Consider the following 12,177-nt stretch of genomic DNA (forward strand, 5'->3'; position numbering starts at 1 on the left):
CTCTAGCTCTTTACTCTTCCCATTAAGAACACTTCCCTGCCCTGCCTTCCCCCACCTACCACCTACTATTTGGTGAAACTGCTATTTCTTGGGCATAAGAGTTTCTATACTACTGAACAATTATTATCCACTATTCTCAAAAATTCTCAAAATTCCTGGGAATAAACAACCTTCCCTGTTTTTCATCAAAATGTAGGTTTTCTCTAGACCTGAATCCATCTTTTTTAAAAATTTGTTCCTGTTAGATATACTTGACAGTAGAGTGTATTTTGAGATATTATACATACATGGGGTATCACTTATTCTAATTAGAATCCCATTCTTCAGGCTGCACGTGATATGGAGTTTTGCTGGCCGTATATTCACATATGAACATAGGAAAGTTATGTCCAATTCATTCTACTGCCTTTCCTATTCCCATATTCCCTCCCTTCCCTTCATTCCTCTTGTTCTAATACAATGAACTTCTATCCTCTACCCTTGATTGTCTGTTAGCATCCACATATCAGAGAGAACATTCAGCCTTTGGTTTGGGGGGATTGGTTTATTTCACTTAGCTTGATAGTCTCCAGTTCCATACACTAGAAAAACTAGGGATAGTAGGAACAAATCTCAACATTTTAAAAGCTATCGATGCTAAATCCAAGGCCAACATCATTCTAAATGGAGAAAAATTAAAAGTATTCCCTCTTAAAACTGGAACAAGATAGGGAAGGCCTTTTTCACCACTTCTATTCAACATAGTTCTTGAAACTCTTTCTTTTGTAATTAGATGAAAGAAAGAAATCAAAGGGAAATAAATAGGAAAAGAAGAGCCCAAACTTTCCCTATTTGCCCACAAAATGAATCTATATTCAGAAGATCCCAAAAAATACCACCAGAAAACTTCTGTAACTCATAAACGAGTTCATCAAGTAGCAGGATATAAGATTAATACAAATAAATTACTTGTGTTTCTATACACCAATGATGAATCAGCTGAAAGAGAAATCAGGAAAACTAACCCATTCACAATAGCCTCAAAAAAGCACCTTGGAAATCAATCTAACAAAAGAGGTGAAAAACCTGTACAATGAAAACTATAGAACACTAAAGAAAGAAATTGAAGAAGCCCTTAGAAGATGAAAAGATCTCCCATGTTCTAGGATAGGCAGAATTGATATTGTCAAAATGGCCATACTGGATCCATCTTACGAAGAGTTTTTGATAAAGTAACCAGGATGTTTTACCCTCATATAGTAAAACACTTTTATTAAATTCTGGGAAGAGTAGCTTCCCTAATTTTCCTAATAAAGTCAAAAAAATATTTCTCCAGGCAAGTTCGTCCCATCTAAAAGGCCACATGCTGGGTTCCCTGGTAAGTGACAGCCTGCATTTTGAGAAAGATGGATATCTAACTTATTAATCCTACATGAAAGGATTTTTTGGTCTGGGCACCTAATAGGAGTTTATTTCATGGGCATTCAAAATAAAATTCACAAAGAAGGAAGGGAGGTAGAGAGGAAGGGAGCAAAGAAGGAAATAAAAGTAATAAAAATAAAGTTTCTCTTCTGAGTGAATGTTCATAGTTTCCAGCACCCCATCCATTTCTGTCACGGGCTGCCAGATAATATTTCCAGTGTAAAAGTACAACACCATTTTAGGAAGAGCTTATGCATCCAAGCTTTGGCAAGATGCCTCTGTGGGGCAGTGTAGAATGTCACCCTGGATGAGCTGCTGGGTCTTGATGCACATCTTCCATTTCTTCCCATAACCCCTTTGCTTCCTTTGCCTCCTTCCCTGCTGCAAGGCATAGTGGACAGCTGCATCACTCCAGCTCTCTGTGCCCTCAAGTCCCCAGCAAGTCCTGAATGTGGAGTCCCTGGACCACTGCTGTTTGGGGAAGAAGAAATGCACTGGAGGAGGGAAACTAGGTGAGAGGCCTGAATGTCTTAGTTTAGAATTCAAAAGGCAGTTGAAGGGGAAGAGAGAAAGTCCTCATTATTCCACACAGTTCCTGGGACTAATGGGGTGGACCTCATCAGAAGGCAACTTAAGGGATCAACTTGATAAATTAAAAAAAAAAATACCCTAAGTTGGGCACCATGGCCCATGTCTGTAATCCCAGCGGATGTAGGAGGATCATGAGTTCAAATCCAGCCTCAGCAATGGCAAGGCACTAAGCAATTCTCTAAATAAAATTCAAAATAGGTAGCTCAGTGGTTGAGTGCCCCAAGTTTCATCCTCAGTGCCAAAAACAAACAAACAAACAAACAAACAAAAGACACCCTATATTGAACTGGGCTTTGTTCCCTGTCCAGGTGGAGGCCCTAAGAACCTTTCAGTGTTACATTGTGGGAGTGGGTACGTTTGATGAGCTTCAGCCACTGCTAGAATGAAATCATCCAAAAAACACAAGCAAAAATCAATAGGGATATAAAGCTACAGAAATGCATTTTCTTACATCTATCCATTCTGCCCAAGGTTATGCTTTCTGCAGATAGATTAAGCAGTTCCTAAAATACCATGTAGCCCACAATGGCTGTTGTCTCAGACAGGCTTTGTTTAGTTTGAAAGAATGTGAAAGGGAACGGGATCCTTCACAGCACTTCTCTTACATGATCTGATGAATCATGAGCCGAAAACACTCATTTGAATAATAAAAAAAAAGCTCCTTTTTAGTTCATCACATCCGTGTGTCTGTAAGGCACAGGTGTCTCTGTGTACTTTTCACACCCGCCTCCTCTGCCACTCCTGTCCCCTGCCACTTACCTAAATGCCATAGGAAATAACTTAAAATGACTCCTCCAAGTGGTATGCCCTACAGCAACTTTCAGGCTTATGATGCTTTAAGACCATCTGATCATAGCACCCAGGGTGATTTTAGGTTTATTTCTATAATTAATGACAAGATGGTTAAGATGGCAACACTTGAACTATTCATTCAACATCTGAGTGTTCTGTGCACGGCATCATGAGAAGCTCCAGTAACAAAAAGGGGAAAATGTGCTCCTCCCCTGGATGAGGAGGACTTAGTTTATGAATACGCACTATAGAGACCGTGAGATGGCAGAGGTATCAAGGGGCAAATAAAGCGAAAAGAGAGGAATCTCCAACCGGAAAGAGTCTCCCGAAGGAAGATGATATCAGAACTGTCTTGAAGGTCAGTCACACAAGATGGGATGGAGACATGGTGGACTGAAAGAGCAACCTGAAAACTGATCTGTTCAGAGAATTCCAGAACTCAAGAGCATGACATCAAGATATGAAACCTCAGAAGAAGTCAGAAGCCAGACCACGGTGGTCTTAGCATGCCAAGCTACAGAAATTTACTTTTCTCCTAGAGATAACAGGGCACCCAAGGAGAACTTTTTTTTTTTTAAAGGGAAGAGAGTATCATGATAAGAACTGCACCTTAGAAAGGTAGATCTAACCATACAATAGAGGAGCATGCTCATGGGTAAGTGGGAAACTATACCATCAGCCCTATGTATCCCAGGTTCTGCATCTATGGATACAACCAACCCCAGATGAAAATGCTGAAAATAACTGTCTGTACTGAACATGTACAGAGCGATTTTTTTCTTGGTATTACTCACTAAACAATACAACAATGAATTAGGCATTTTAAGTAATCTTGAGGTGATTTAAAATAAGAGGAGGGATATGTGGAGTTATGAGCAAACATAACTGAGATGTATACCATCATACACAAAGAACTTCAGTATCTGCAGATTTTGGTATCCTTGGTGGGATCCTGGAGCCAATCTCCCACAGATAACAAGGGGTGCATATTTGCATCATAATGGAGCTTACTGAATACCCTGAACAGTATGGTATGAATGTTCTCTTTCATGGGACAACACTTCGATAGGGTGTGCATGAATTGGGTGATAGTATAGATGATGGCTTTCAAAGAATTTTTGGAAAGAACTTTTTGGGAGTGTGTGTTTTGCTGATTTAGTAACCACTGAATTAAAAGTAAACAACAACAACAACAACAATAATGACTGGCAAGTCAGGCACAGTGGTGCCCACCTGTAATCCCAGCAAATTGGTAGAGACAAGAGGAGCTCAAGTTCAAGTTCAGACTCAGCAACTTAGCAAGACCCTGTCTCAAAATTATAAAAATTATAAAATTAAAGAGAGAGAGAGAGAGAGAGAGAGAGAGAACTCAGTAGTAAAGGAGAGAGAGAGAGAGAGAGAGAGAGAGAGAGAGAGAGAACTNTGAATGCATGCTCATGTAAAAAGAAAAGGAGAGAGAGAGAGAGAGAGAGAGAGAGAGAGAGAGAGAGAGAACTCAGTAGTAAAGCACCCTGGGTTCAATCCTCAGTACCAAATAATAATAATAATAATAATAATAATAATAATAACAACAACAACAATGACGACTGGCAAAAATAGCCTAGATATGTACTTTTTTGCCTTTGCTAATGCCATAAATGTTTCTAGTGCTCCTATTTATACCTACTTGATGTAGATAAAAAATTTGGTGCTTATATTTTTAATCATTTTTATATTTTTACATAGGTCTCTATGTAATTTGCTAACTATTAAAAATAGTAAAGTTATAGAAGATTTTAAATAATATTAACAAAAGTGACCTAACAGATGTGTAATGAGCACCACACAACAGCACACCACTTTTTTCAAGTGCACATATAATAGTTATCAAAACCGACCACAGGCTGCGGCCTAGAGAAAGTCTCAACAGATTTCAATGAATTCCACAACAGTAGAACTAAGCTTGAGATCAGAAACAAAATAAAATCACTGGCAATATTCCAAAAGTTTGGAAATTCGGAAATATATATTTTTATATAACACGTAGGACAAAGATATTAAATGAGAAAATAATTTTAACTGTATGAAAATGAACCTATGATGCATCAAAACTAGTGGCATGCAAGTAAAGCCATGGTTAGGAGCAAATACATAATCTTTTTTATTTGTAGTTATCCATGACAGTAGAATGTATTCTGGCAGAATATACAGACCTAAAGTATAACTTATTCTATTAGGTTCCCACTCTTGTGGTTGTATGTGATGTGGAGTTACCCTGGTTGTGAATTAAAACACAAGGCTAGGAAAGTTCTGTCGGATCATTCTACTCGCTTTCCTTTTCCCCACCCGGTTCCCTTCCCTTCATTACCCTCTGTCTAGTCCAAGCTAAGAAATGTATAATTTTAAATGAACATATTAGAGAAGAAACAAGTCTCAAAATAAGTCATCTCATTATCCATCTGAAGGAGTAATAAAAAGAACAAGTTCAAAAAAGTAAAAACAAAATATAAACACAAGAAAACTTAAGTGGAAAATAAACCCAACAGAGAAATAATTGACAAAGCAAAAGCTGGGTCTTTGAAAAAGCTTAATGAAACTAATAGGACAAGCAAGAGTGAGCAAGAAAAAAAGGTACAAATAACCAATATCAAAAATAAAGAAAAAATCACTCAAGATCCTACAGACATTTATAAACAACATCATGAATACCTTTCTGCAAACACACTTAAAATTTAGATAAAATAGAAAATTTCCATAAAAAATTTATTAGAAGTGACATAAGAAAAACTATAAAATAAAAATAATTCTATATCTATTAAAGAATCTAATTTATAATTTAATTTTCCCACAAAAGTACATATCACTTTACCAATGAATTAATCTAAGCATTCAAAGAAGAAATTACATAAAATATTTCAGAGGATAGTGAAAGAGAAAACACTTTCCAACTCATTTTATGAAGCACTATACTCAATCTCCAAACCAAACAAGCACATTATTAAAAAAAAAAGTTAATAGGCCAATCTCTCTCATGAACATAGATGCAAAAATCCTAAATAAAATTTGCACAAGTTAAGGCTGATGTGATAAATAAAAAGAGTTAAAAAATACTGAGCAAAGTGCAAGGTTGTTTTAAAATGTAGAATCAGTGAATAATTGTAATTCATTATTTTAATAGACATAGTAAAATAAAAATATATGATCATTGTAATAATTTGAGAAAATCAAGATACATATCATGGGAAAGGAATAAAAGTGAATTTCCTAAATTTGATACTGAGCTTTTAACCAAGAAAAGCTAAAGCAAACATCATACATTATGCTAAAATACGGAAGACATAAAAATTAGAAAGAAAAGGTAAAACTGTCATTATAGATGAATGTATATCTAGATAGGGCATCTAAAAGAATTTGAAAATAGACTATTATAATTAAGAGGTGAACTTAGCAGGGTCAATGTATAAATAGCAATAAACAATTAGAAAATGGTACTGTCCATAAAGGCATTGAAATTTAAAAAAAAATCTAGGAATAAATCTTACAAAAGACTTAAAAGTCTTATATGTAGAAAACTGAGGGATGTTACTTACAGAATTTCAAATTTGCTAAAGAAATGGAAAGATAAGCCATGTTCAGAGAATTCTAAATTATAGAAATGTAATTTATCTATAGATTTATTGTAATTCCCCATACATTTCTCATAGATCATAGATAATGACAGACTGATTGTAAAATTTATTTGGAAATGCTAAAAATCAAATATAAATTGCTTTTGAGTTAAATTACTCCAAAGGGATTAGCAGGTACCCATTCTTTGGTGGTAAGGGTACCACTGTCTACTCTTGGTGGCTAGAGATTTTCTGATTCTTCCATTCCTTTTGTTTTCAGGAAGTTATGCCAAAAAGCAGCTGTGCACACTTAGTCTTCTGGTTTCTGCTCCACAGGGTAAATCTCCTTTCAGAATACATGTTTGTGAACATGCAAATGAGCAACAAGTGAGCAATCATGTGTCCACATGCATGACAGGTCACTGGATGTGAATACTAGCTGGAAAGTACTGTTGGGCCAGAGAGAAGTCTCATATTTTTATGGTGTTAAAGGAGGTATTCTCATCTAGGGTTAAAATTTGAATCCATTTTGAGTTTTTAATATCGATCTCTTGCCTTAGAAACCCTTGCAGAAGAATAATGCAGTAATTTAGAAAGGAAATACCTCCCAGTCATTCGTGGCCTCATAAAGAACTATTTCTTAAATCCAATTTATCTATAAACTATTTTTACTGCCATTGAACTCAAATTTTGTTTAAAAGAAATTACTTTTGTTGGTTTTTTTTAATGCAAGGTACATAATTATGCTAGGAAAATCTTTCCTTGAGGGAAACCACCTCTCCAAAGTTTGACTGGAGTTGGGTAGAGCTTACTGGGAAAGGATGTTAATATAAGAACCCACTTTACTGGCCAGTGCTCTTCAAGAGAAAGAAAGAAAAAGAACATAAAAGAAAGCCCAGAGCATCATTCAGAATCCAATCAGGTCACGTTGGGGACCAGGGAAGTGGAAGGAGATAAAATCTTCTATGCTGTCAAGAGGTAAGTTCCAGAAGCTATTTTTCATTTGCAGCTATTCATGTGAAAAGAATCACCATCACTTTTCTCAGCTGATAAACATGCCACTTCAACAACATCTATCTTGGTAAACCAAAGAAACAAGAAGAACTAAAAACATCTTTGAATGGTGATAATGAGAAAAGGAAGATGAGAAGAAATGATAAGAAAAGTTTGCAGGAAGACTCAGGAGGGTTGCAACCCATGAATAGACATAACTGTACTTGTCTTATCTAGTCAACCAAGTCCTTCATTTTCCTGCCCTGAACTCTTTTTTTTTTTTTTATCCAACCTGCATTTTATCTCATTATGATTATGCAAAGAAGCTAAAGCTCCTTCACCCAGCTGGATCATAGGAATTCTATAATACAAGAAATACAACATATAGTAGGGATCCTGTTTGCTGGAACACAGGGTTATTTATCTGGATTCAGTAGCAGTTCAAATTTCTCTTGAAAGTAGGAGGATTAGGACAAAGCAATGAAATTCCGAACTCACCTCCTAAGGTAGATGCCAAAAGGAACTGATGTCACTGTGAAGAAACACTTGGCAACAGTCATGTTTTCCAGAATCCCCAACTGCTCCTTGCTTGTCAAATGCAGCTCACAATGTACATAGAAAAGTCTGTGATCAAGGATGTGCAGAACTGCTTTATTAAACCAGCTGAAACTGGCAAAGTGGCAAGTAATAGGAAGTGCTCGATAAACATCAGTTCAACAAATGCAGTACTGAGTAGATTTATTTATCAGCATTTGCTTTTTTAAAAAAAGAAAGCACAATCTAAATAATTTAAGTATGAAACTATCTTTAGAAAAGAAAAACAAGGGGCTGGGGTTGTGGCTCAGTGGTAGAGCACTTGCCTTGCATACATGTTTGATCCTCAGGACCACATAAAAATAAATAAATAAAATAAAGATATTGTGTCCATCTACAACTAAAAATATATTTTTAAAGAAAAAGAATGTGTTAAGATAAACTGAAAAATATTTTTCTTACTTCCATTTTAATGTTTTCTTTTATAGCCACAGCAATAAATAAAATTAATTCATGGATAAAAAAAAACTTCAAATAATGCCTAACAAGATGCCGAATCAGCATAGTTCCCATCCTCAGGTTTAATCCCAGAAAGAATTATAGAAAGAAACCCCTAAAATACAAACAAAACTGTGAGCAACCTCCAATGAGACTTGAGACTGTTGCTTTGAATGAGTGTATGGGGACTGTGTGGTGCAGGAAGGCAGCCCAGCCAGGCCTAGAGGAAACGACAGGAAAGAAACTATTACTGTCTCCTTGTCCCTCTCCCTCCACTTCCCCAAATGCACAGAGGCTGCCCCACACCTGTGCTGACTCAGAACTCTATGGTTCAAGAGATGCTAAGAGTTTGATCAGGGATGTTGGTCCCCCTATGTTTGCCATGGTTTTCCAAGACTGTCACAGAACACAAAAGAAAGTGGGAAAGCATGTATGGGAGAATTTTTATGAACCAGGCAGGAATGAGAACTCAAGTCCTCTAGGCATTTCTCATTGTCCAGAATCATCACACGGCCACACCTTTCCAAGGGAGAAGTTGGGTAATGCAGTGTAGCTGTAGGCTCAGAGGAGGAGAGAATGGGTTTGAGAGGGAGCCAGCCAATCTCTGCTACACCTAGAAAATGTCAAACTCTCATAAAAACTTATTTTTTTCTTTTTAAACTTTTACTTTCTATGCCATCTTGAGAGGATCAAGAGGAATGTCATATATTAAAGCAGACTGTTGACTCAACAATCCTATGAAACTAAAAGATACGACCTTTTGTTATGGTTTAGATATTAGATGTCCCTCAAAAGCTCATGTATGAGACAATGAAAGAGGGTTTGGAGGTAAAATGACTAGGTCATGAGAGCCTTGACCCAAACACTGCATTAATCCCCTGACAGGAATTAACTGGGTGATAAGTATAGGCAGGTAGTGTGCCGATAAAGGAGGCATTCCTTTGGGGTATATATTTTGTCCTGTGAGTGAAGTAGTTTCTCTCTTCTCTCTTCTTTAACTATCTCTCTCTCTCTCTTTAAAAGAAAGAAAGAAAAAGAAAGAAAGGAAGAAAGAAAAAGAAAGAAAGAAAGAAAGAAAGAAAGAAAGAAAGAAAGAAAGAAAGAAAGAAAGAAAGAAAGAAAGAAAGAAAGATGGAAGGAAGGAAGGAAGGAAGGAAGGAAGGAAGGAAGGAAGGAAGGAAGAAGTGGGACATAGTCATCCAGCTCAATGGAATATATGGAAAACAGCCTGACACATGATGTTGTGCTTTCCCCAGCTGATTTATAAGTGCCTCGCTGTTCGTGTGGTCTATTTAATGTCTCTCAGATCCTTCTGCTTAACAGCAGCAGCAGTAGGAAGGGAGGGATCAATGCTCACCATGAGCTCTTAACTGTGTCTGATGACTTTGGAAAGGATCCAACAAGGACCATATCCTGTAATGTTGGAACCTTGGTGGAAACCAGACTCAATGCTTGAGAAAACCTTTAGAAAGATCACTGGAAGTTCTCAAGATCAGCTCATAAAACTGAGATGCAAGCAAATAAGCTTACGCTAACCAAAAAGGACCCAGTGACTTCACGCAAGGGCCACCCATTCCACCTTTACTGGCAGCAGTCCCTTGGAAACTCTGCCATAGGAGGCACCCATTGCACTCTCCTTCTCCCTCTTCAGTTCATTCTTAGCAGATTCTTTCATTTTTGAGGTTAATTTCACTATGGCAGGCTGGACATGAAGGATTTGGAAAGGAGAAAAATCCACACATAACCTTCAGCCTCTGATAACCACCATTCTACTCTCTGCCTCTGTGAGCTCAACTATTGTGGATCCCACATATCAGAAAGATCATGGTACATATCTTTCTGTGCCTGGTATATTTCACTTAACATGTGTCTTCTGGGGAGTGGATAGGAAAGGGGGAGTCAAAGAACATAAAGCTCCAGTTAGATAATTCTCGGTGAGCTATTACACAGCATGACAATTATAGTTAATTATAATGTATTATATCTTTCAAAATCACTAAGTTGATGTTTAAAGATCCCATCAGAAGGAAATGATATGTTATGGGAAGGAAATATTAATTAGCCTGATTTGATCATTCCACAATGTATACATGCATTGGAACATCTCAATATATGCAGTTATTCTTTGTTAATTAAGAATAAAATTAAATAAAAAAAGAATTGATCTTATAAAAGAAAAGAAAAGAAATAAATTCAGAGCTGGGTATGAGGCTGCTAGAGTTAGGGTAAGTAAGAAGCAGTGTTGAAAGAGTCTTCATGGTGCTTATGTTGTGTTCATTTCCAATGAGTAGGAAGATACTTTTCATATATTAACGTTTCAAGTGTTTTAAAGGTAATTATCATTCAATTTCCTCCCCCAAATAAATCATTTCGTAATAGCTTTGGAGTAGGGAGTGGGTAGGAATCTGGACCTGCAGTGCTTTATCATTCATGGAATGTCTAGTGTATTCTAATAGTTGATTGTGTCGAAAATCTAAAGTTTTTCCTTTTGTTTTCTTTCTGTTACATACTGATACAAAAAGAAGAAAGAATTGGGGAAACTTTTAAATTCTTGCATCACAATCTTATTCACCAGCACAAACTTCTCTGTCCCTGGAGATGAAGGATGGGACTCATTTTGCTTTCTGTGCTATTAAAATAGTGTAATCTTATTCTCTCTTTCTCTGTGGTTAGAAACACAAGCTTGATACAACTCAGGTACCTTATCAAGTAACTGCTAATATAGGACCCAACCTCCATAACTATTCGGGAATGAGATTCATCCCCCGTTAGCTGTTTGCTGTCAGAATTTACATGAAGAGTTGATTTACAGAGGAATTAGCCGCAAATAGTAGCAAATACTGATAAATCAATATGGATAAAGCACTCTGCATACCCCAAGTAAACATTCCTCGTTCACAATGATAATTTTTGCAGTTTAGAAGTATCATCAAGTGCTTTGGAGTCTGTCCCTCATGAGCACCATGAGCCTCCACTGTACTAGGACTTCCTCATTTAGCATTTTTAAAACCTCCTAAATCTGGGCATGTACTCTGTGTGATTTTTTTTTAAATGACATTTGAGCCTATGGAGTGTTGTAATATACTTGATTATTATGTGCAAAAAGAAGAATTTTTTGAGAAGAGCTTTATTGAGATTTAGCCTCTGGCTTGGGGACTGGAAAGAGGAAGAAACAATTCTGTTAAATGATTTTCTAAGAGAGGAAGAGGCAAGAGGAATTTGGGGACTCTTCAGCACTTGCAGTCATTTCTCTGGAAGTATACATGAGGTTTGTAAAATCTCGAGGAAAGATTGTGATGTTCACAACTACGCTATTGAGTGTTTCTAGAGAAAGTTTTCCTTTCTCCCTACCAGGCTGTGAACATAAACACTGCAGGGTCAACGATGCTCCCCAACTTGGAGTCATAACAGACAGGCACTTGCCAGATCCACAGCCTACCAGAGACCAAGGTGTGACAACTGATTACAGGTCTCGCCACGGAACCTGAGAGATGGCTGAGCTTGGTCCAGCCGTGGCGAGTCATGAGAACAAAATGAGAACCTTTACTGGAGTAGAGACTGGTCTTTAAAATTTATATACATATGATTCCACAAACAGCCCATGCCACCTCTACGTGTGACTTTTGGCTCTGAGCTGTTTGCAACTGCTGGCTGTGGACTAAGTGTGGATCCCTTCCACCTCTTTTATTTTTAAGTCCTAAACACAAATATTTCTAGGAAAAAAAAAGATGTCACTGGAATCAGAAGTACAAAGCTAAAACCTGTGGCCTGGGGGACCTGG

The 12,177-nt window shown here is 37.1% G+C and overlaps 1 protein-coding gene across 15 annotated transcripts in view; it reads right to left on the bottom strand.

Annotated features, from left to right (window-relative positions):
- The window catches only part of Pde1c (phosphodiesterase 1C), a 606,321-nt gene that overhangs the window by 124,964 nt on the left and 469,180 nt on the right, over nucleotides 1–12,177 (bottom strand). The gene's annotated exons all lie outside the window — the stretch shown is intronic.

The sequence above is a fragment of the Marmota marmota genome, unplaced genomic scaffold (genome assembly GCF_001458135.2).
Source record: "Marmota marmota marmota unplaced genomic scaffold, marMar, whole genome shotgun sequence".
NCBI lineage: Eukaryota > Metazoa > Chordata > Mammalia > Rodentia > Sciuridae > Marmota > Marmota marmota.